We start from the raw sequence: 7813 nt of genomic DNA, 5'->3' as shown, positions 1-7813 counted from the left end.
GGGTCCACTCCACGTACAATGCCCTTAGTGCACGCAAGCTGCTCAGGAATGAAGTCTTTAACTGGCAGAGAAGTGAAGGTATTACACCGGAGCAGATTCAACACACACTCAATGTTTACCGACTTACAAACAATGCCCCACCTTCCAAAAGGTCGCACTTCAGAGATGTCGAGATAGTGACTGGTTAGACTTTTTAGTTGATGCTGCATTGTTTTGGGTTCTTCTTTTGAGAATTGCATCTCCAATCGGTACACGCGCCATGGGAATTGAATCGACGCCATTTTTAGAAATTAATTCAAAGGCAAGCTTTTGGCCGGTAGGCTGGTGAACCAGGCTGCCGAGCCTCCTCCCGGGGAGGTGAAAGACATGCCTACACACTGCGCGCCGGCAACCTTACATCCCCTGAGTAAGCACAGCTACCCTGAACCGTGGCAGAAAACCCATGAACAGGGAACGGCCTCACCAAAAGAAAAGAAATGCCCGGCACCACCAGGAAATGAAGCAGGCAGGCGGTGACGAAGCAGCAGCAGCCACCAAGCAGCGGTTTTTCAGCCTTTTAGGCCTTTGCGCCGGCACTTGGCGTCTAACACAGCAACGTTCCCCAAACTGCGTTAAGCTGCAACAAACGCTCACGCTGTGCATTGCATGTCGTCGTCTTCCATTAACTAAAACTACTCTAGAACTAATCTTGTCACCATAAGTGCCGACGACCTAGAAAAGCAATACCATGAGACAAACAGGCTAAACTCATGCTTTCGCACATATACTTGGTTTAACTACGTTGAAACCCTACCATTTTTCCCCCCTGGTGCGATACCCATTTACTATACAGGGGCACAGTGGCTGAGCTCAAGCACTGCGCTCAGTATTTCTAAGAAAATTAACTGTGTGAACTCACTTAATTGAACAGGTCAGGCCTGAAGCGATCAATTTCTTGTCGCGTCACACGGAGGTACTATCGGCAGGCAAAATTTACGAGATGGGAGTGTACGGGAAGATGTTTTTGGGGAAAAGAAATGGCGCAGTATCTGTCTCGCATCTTGGCGGACAGCTGAACTGTGCCGTAAGGGAAGGGATAAAGGAGGGCCTAAAGAGAATAAGGGAAGAAAGAGGTGCCGTAGTGGGGGGCTCCGGAATAATTTCGACCACCTGGGGATGTTCAACGTGCACTCACATCACGAAGAGAAAAACCGCAAAACAGGACGGGACCAAGGCAGGCGACAACACAGGGCGGTACTTTCGCCGCACTGAATGTTTTAGTCATGGTTGCCATTGAACTGTTTCTACATGCTGCATCTTCTTTTTATGATTTATGATTGCTTTCCAGATTACACGCGTGACTGATCCTTATAAGCTCTGCTGTGTTTCAATAAATGTTCAGTTGTCAGTACCGCCCTGTGTTGTCGCCTGCCTCGGTCCCGTCCTGTTTTGCGGTTTTGCTCTTCATGATGTCATACCAACTGGCCTACACCACAGTCCTTCTAACTCACATCGCACAGCACACGGGCGCCTTTGCGTTTCGCCTCCATCGGTAACGCGGCCGCCGCGATCGGGTTCGAACCCGGGAGCTCCGGCACAGTAGCCGAGCGCCACGTAAGCCAATCGCTCGAAGTGTCTGAACGAGGCGAGGCGACTTGCATTCGCTACACGCTGGTAGCATTTTTAAAACACTAGTTGGCGAGGAAGCTCTACAATAACTTTTCTTCCAAGAGAACACGCACCCCAATAACTTTTGCTGCTGGTGGTACATGCATTTACGCGGTATGAACTCGACTCTGCCCGACAGGATTACGCAGCAGAGAAAGCCTCCGAAAAGAAAAGTGACTATAAGGTACCTCAACTGCTGTTTTCCGAAAAATTAGTACAGTACTAACGAAGGCCATGTAGGCAGCTGCGCAGCACGGAGAGCTCACCTGAACTGGCTCCAACGTGTCATACTTCAACACCGCAGCCTAACTTTTTGCTTGCGCTTAAAAATGCACTTAGTGTTACAACAAACACAAGAACAGCACCAATCCAGCCACAGATACAAACGACCCGCGGCACGCAGAAGGATGATGCTGATGTCGATGGGCAGGCCATCCCAGCAGATGGCGCTGCAGCGCCAGCTACGAAATGAACTTTTTCTGCAACTGTTACGAAATACGCTGGAAGCATGACTCAGAATTAGTAAGAAAGGACACCACATTAGCACCATAAAAAATAATTAAAGCTGACAGCAAAAATAACGAAAGTACAGATTTTAGACAAAACTGCCGATCGTAAAATCAAAACCCAAACTCGGCAAAGAATGCACTCAGCAGACGACTTTACCATTTTTTTTTTGTCATCGAAGCGCGTTGACCTACAACTGCACCAACTTGAATCTCAATTTTGAAGCGTGAAAATGTTATTTCTCGAATCAAATGCTCTCTCATAACCGAAACAAGATTGGTTTCGTTTCCTTAACGTGCACTGCCATCAGACAGTGCACGGGCCCCTAGCATTAACGCCTCCATCGAAATGCGACAGCCGCCGCGGGATCGAACCTGTGCCTTTCGGGTCAGAAGCCGAGCACAATAACCACAGCAGCGCTGAGCGAAGGTGCTGGCATTCATGGAGGTGCATGGAAGATATTAATTGTGCAGTCTCAACCCTTTCTTGAGGGGTCATATCGCGTTTCACAAGGACGGGTAAATAATGCAGGCTGAGATAAGCTGCGTTTACAAGAATGCAGCAGTGCCGCACCGTATATTTCACGGACGCGACACGCCACTATTCACATACAGTATGTACTATCCGGGACGAGAGTTCTTGGAAAAACGTTTATTGTAGCTCCACCTCCCTCACGGAGCAAGACACGCGGCTCCGGCGCGCTCTCCGGTGGCGCGAGCTCAGAGCAGACAAGCAGACGAAACGGGTGTTTGCTTCAGCGGGCACGCCGTGACGTTGTATTTCAGTAGTTTCTTTCCAGGCCGCCAGGCGCCGCCAGCAGGATAGTGGCGCCGCGGGATGTGACCTTTTCTGGTCGCCGCAGACGGCGGAGTTTCCACTCCTTAGTCTTCCTCCGTGGCCTCGCTATTCAGTCGCCAGATACTGTATGACGTATACTATAGGCTTAAATGCTCATTCCTCTCAATTGCAGCTACAATGAACAGTGAACTACCAATGGCGCAACACGGCCTCCGAGATTACAGAAAGATAACGCGAAATGGGTGATTCCGGAAGCCATTGTTCAAGAGTGTAACGGACGGACGGATGAACGGACACAGCATGAGCCATTAAAGGCTTTCTCCTTATAACAAGCTCCTTAATAACAACATCTCCCTCCGTCCTCGTTCACCCCTCGCTCGCAGTCGATATTTGCCCTCTCCTTCCTCCGTCTGCTCTCTTTCACATGCCCTTTCTCTTCTCCCTCATATCCCGTCCTGTCCCGCCAAAAGTGCATTGTTTCACGGCGCACCACGTAAACGCCATTCGACAGCCAGAGCTCGTCCCGAGTCCGTGTCTTGTTCTCTTAAGCTGTGTGCCTCGCGTTGCGACCTGTCAAGTTTGCGTAAGCCACGCCTGTCTTGTGGGCATCACATCTACAAATGTCGGCTCCTACTGCACTGGAGTGCGTGGAAGACGTCCAAGCCTCGACCCCTGATGTGAAGGTGCTTCGCTGCAACCTCTCAGATGACGCAGCAGCGGAGCAATGGGTGCAACAGTACAGCGCCGATACTAACACATCGTGGATCGTCGACAAGGTGACAACAAAATGCACCAAGTGATGTTAGCATAGCATGCCACACACGACAAAATGTGGAGTTCATTACACGAGAAGGAGGGGGGGGGGGGGGGGGGGCTCGATCTCGGCCATCTCGGATTTATTAAAAAATACCATGCCAGTTAGCGGCAGGCAACTCTTGCGCGATTGGCACGAAACAAGACAATGGGGAAATAATTCTAAAGAAAAAACTCCGACGGCCTTTACGTTGCTTGCCATGGTGTCTACAATGAGATCTAGCTCAATGTTATTCCGATTTTCCCGCCAGAACTCCGGTGGGAACTGGTACCATTCTCCTTATAGGCTATGTATGAGCTATCCCGTCTAGGAGATTAATAAAAGCAGAAGAAAAAAAACACATCTCGCCGGTGATCCAAACCTACGACCTCCCGATTCCGCGTCCGGTGCTCTACCAACTGAGCCACGGCGAAGGTTGTTCAATCTTTGTTTTTGGGGGCATTTATATGTAGTGTAACCGAACCTTGGATGGTGGATGGAAAGTAGGAACGTCACCTTTGAAACGGGGCAGTGGTAGTCCCCACCATGCTGTTTTTTCCTTTATTTTTGTTTAACTCTGCTGTAAGTTTTAAATAAAATTCGCTCATTTTCTTTAAAATACGTCTTTCTACACTTTAAAACTTATGTCACCTCTCTGTTTTTGTGCCACCAATCCTCCAATCACTTTTTGCTAATTTCCACCGCAGATTTATTTACATGACTATAGTTATCTCTAAACCCTAAGGCCTCAGGAAGAGTGACTGCCTGCATCAACATGGGGATGGATACCATCACATTTTAGAATGAGGTGTTCTATTGTTTCTACAGATTTACCACACGCAGCACACGTGTCATCTAGCTTCTTCGTTAAATTTCTTTTTGTAGCGGCGCGTTCTGGGACACCCTGACCTTGCTTCAAAGAGGAGGGCACTGCCTCTTGAGTTATCATAAAAGGCTTCCTTCCTGATTTGCCTTTTCCAGCATCGATATAGTTCTACACTACGCTTCTTTTCCACTGAATCTATCCGATTTTTACCTTCGGCGTTTTTAACCTGTCAATTAGTGCTCTTTCTTTCTCCTTCCTCATCTCTGGCAAACTTACTGGCCAGCTTTCTAGTTCGTTTCCGACACTGTGTGTCAACGCTCTTTCTGTACAGGTATTTAAATACCTTAGCTGCCCACCTGTTATCGTTCAATTTGCTCAGGCGTTCTTTGTATAGTACTTTACTCTGAGCTTCCCGTGCTTCAAACGTTGCCTAGGCCATATCCCCCTGTACTGCCTCGTTTGTGGTTTTCCTGTAGGCACCTAGTGCTGATCTTCCAATAGTTCTCTGATTTAGTTCTAATCGCGACTGAACTTCAGCCCTTAAGCATAGAACTGCATTCCCGAAAGTAAGCCCTGGCACCATTATTCCTTTCCAAATACCTCTGAGGACTTCATACCTGTTGTACCCCCACAATGCCCTATGTTTCATTATTCCGGCATCTCTTCGCCGTTTTGCTATGAGAGACTGTTCGTGCTTTTCCATGTACATATGTCCTTTGTTTGCCCATACTCCAAGATATTTGTATTCGGCCACTCAGGGTATTTCATGGCCTTGTATTGTAAGCTCCTGATCAGTTGTACCGTTGAAAACCATCACACCTGATTTAGTTGCGCTAAAACTGTAACCTAGACTGTCTCCTTCGTCTCCACAGCAATTCACCACAGTTTGCAAATCTTCCTGGCTATCTGCTAACAGTACAATACCATCTGCATACATTAAACCTGGTAGTCGCTGCTCAACAACCTTTCCGCCTAATGTGTACGTCAGATCATAACCTAGATTGCTTCCTTGTAGCCTTCTTTCCAAACTGATCAAATAAAGCATGAACAGCAGCGGTGATAGAGGACAACCTTGCCTTAATCCTTTGTGTACCTGGACATTTATTGTACTCTTAATTCCTTCTCATGTTATTTCAACATTTTCTCGATATATTTCCTGCAGAAAATTAATTACCTCATGACCGACACCTTCACCTTTTATTATGTTCCACAGGAGTTCCCTGTTCACGTTGTCGTATGAACCGCTTATTTCCAGGAAGGCTAAATACAGAGGTCTGTTTTCCGCCTTAGGTATTTCTATGCACTGGGTAAGCACGAACAGGCAGTCATCTAAGCGCCTACCACTTCTGAACCCGTTCTGAAGTTCTCTGAGTATTTTATTACTTTCTACCCATGACTGCATATTTATTTTACCGCCTACATCGCCAGCCTGTATGTAACTGATGTTATCGTAATTGGTCGGAAGGATTTTATGTTCGTCTTATTGCCATTCCCTTTATAAATCAAATTAATTTTAGTCTGTTTTCAGCTGTGCGGAATTGCTTATTTGTTATGACTGCCTCCAATACTTTAGCAGCGTTTCCTTGCCTCTTGGGCCAAGTTCATTAATTAGCTTGATTGGAATTTCGTCGATCCCTGCGGACGTACATCTTGGAATATTTGTTTCCGCCTTTTTCCAGTTAAGATTCGTCAGTTCCTCGCTGTTTTCTATTGTGCTGTCCTGTGTTGCACCCTCATTTGGGGTGATTACTCTATCGTCTTTCTTAAAAGAACCAGCTATAACTGATGACATGTACTTCACAGCATCATCTCCCTCTAAACATTTTCCCTCGGCATCGTGAATCTGTTCCTGCTTTCTGTGATTCGCTTTGCCCAGCCAGCCTATATGGTTCCAGAATTTTTTTTGCCCCCCTTTAGTTGCATCGCGAACTTCAGCCAGCCAGCGATCAGAGGACTGCTTTATTTTAGCCATGACGAGGACCTGCACTTGCTGTTTCTTTTGTCGATAAGATTCCCATTTTCGGCCTATTTCCTCTTCAGATAACTGCGCCCTCTTTGCTTCTCTGTGTTCCCGTGATGCCAACCGTCGTTGTTCGATGGCCTCCCTAATTTCCTTATTCCACCAACTTCGTGGCTTCCTCTTTCCTCTCCAGCGGTTTACTCCTTTAACTTGTTTTATTTTTCTACTAATGAGTAGTTTTAACTTATTATAATCCCCCTTTTCCATGGGATGTGTCCTTTTTGCTTCCCCTATGCAGGCCGTTATTTGCACTATTTGTTTGTCATTTAATTTTGCGTACTCTTTTTGACTCCCCTTCATTTCTCTTTTGAGCAGGGTTCCAAACTGTAGACTAATACGCTTATGATCACTACAGAGGCTGTACTTCCCCTCTTCGTCTATTTCCATCATTGCGAGCTTGCTATACATCCCCTGCGAGATTAAGCAGTAGTCAATGGTTGTTTGCCTGTTATGGGATTCCCACTTGATTTGTCCCTCACACTTAGTTTCTCTATTTACAATAACTAGGTTGTGTCGCTCACAGAAGTCTAGCATCAACTTCCCGTTACAATTCTGTGTATCCATCCAGATCCTCGATGTGGCCATTCATGTCCCCCAACAGAATAATATCGGCGCCTTCTCCAAACTGCTTTATATCGTCATTGAGACACTTAACTAGATCCGTGTTCTCCTGCCTGCATTTATTCCCTGTCCCTAAATAAACTACTCCTAGCCATGTCCTTTTACCGGCAATTGTACGCGATACCCAGACATGTTCTTTGCAAGTTGACTTTATTCTTTGCCAATTTTTTCCTTGCTGCATAAGGATACCTATACTCTTCCTCTCCGTAGTTGTTCTGTTCCTCCCTTCCCAGGCGTAGCCGTCAATAAGCGTTGGATCTTCTAGATCCCTGAGATGTGTCTCGCATAGCGTGTACACACCTACTTCTTCGTCCTTCAACTGCTGTTCTATCTCTAACCACTTCGCTCTCTTTCTACCGCCTTGCATGTTTATGTACCTAAGGGGGGTGGGGGGGTGGAGGGGCAGGAAGTAAGCTTTATCAAGTGTGCCATTGCCCAAACATCGAAGTGTTGACCCTACGTGACTGTGCACGCTGCATTTATTTTGGCTCGGTTATCATGAGCAAAGATGGCTTCTTTTTATTACTGTTTTTTTATGTCCGTGATGGTGTGTCAAAAGGAACTCGCGGGAACAATAGATGATAGTGCTGCTTTTAGCCAG

The sequence above is a fragment of the Amblyomma americanum genome, chromosome 4 (assembly GCF_052857255.1).
Source record: "Amblyomma americanum isolate KBUSLIRL-KWMA chromosome 4, ASM5285725v1, whole genome shotgun sequence".
Classification (NCBI taxonomy): Eukaryota; Metazoa; Arthropoda; class Arachnida; order Ixodida; family Ixodidae; genus Amblyomma; species Amblyomma americanum.
Note: the sequence above shows the minus strand (reverse complement) of the source record.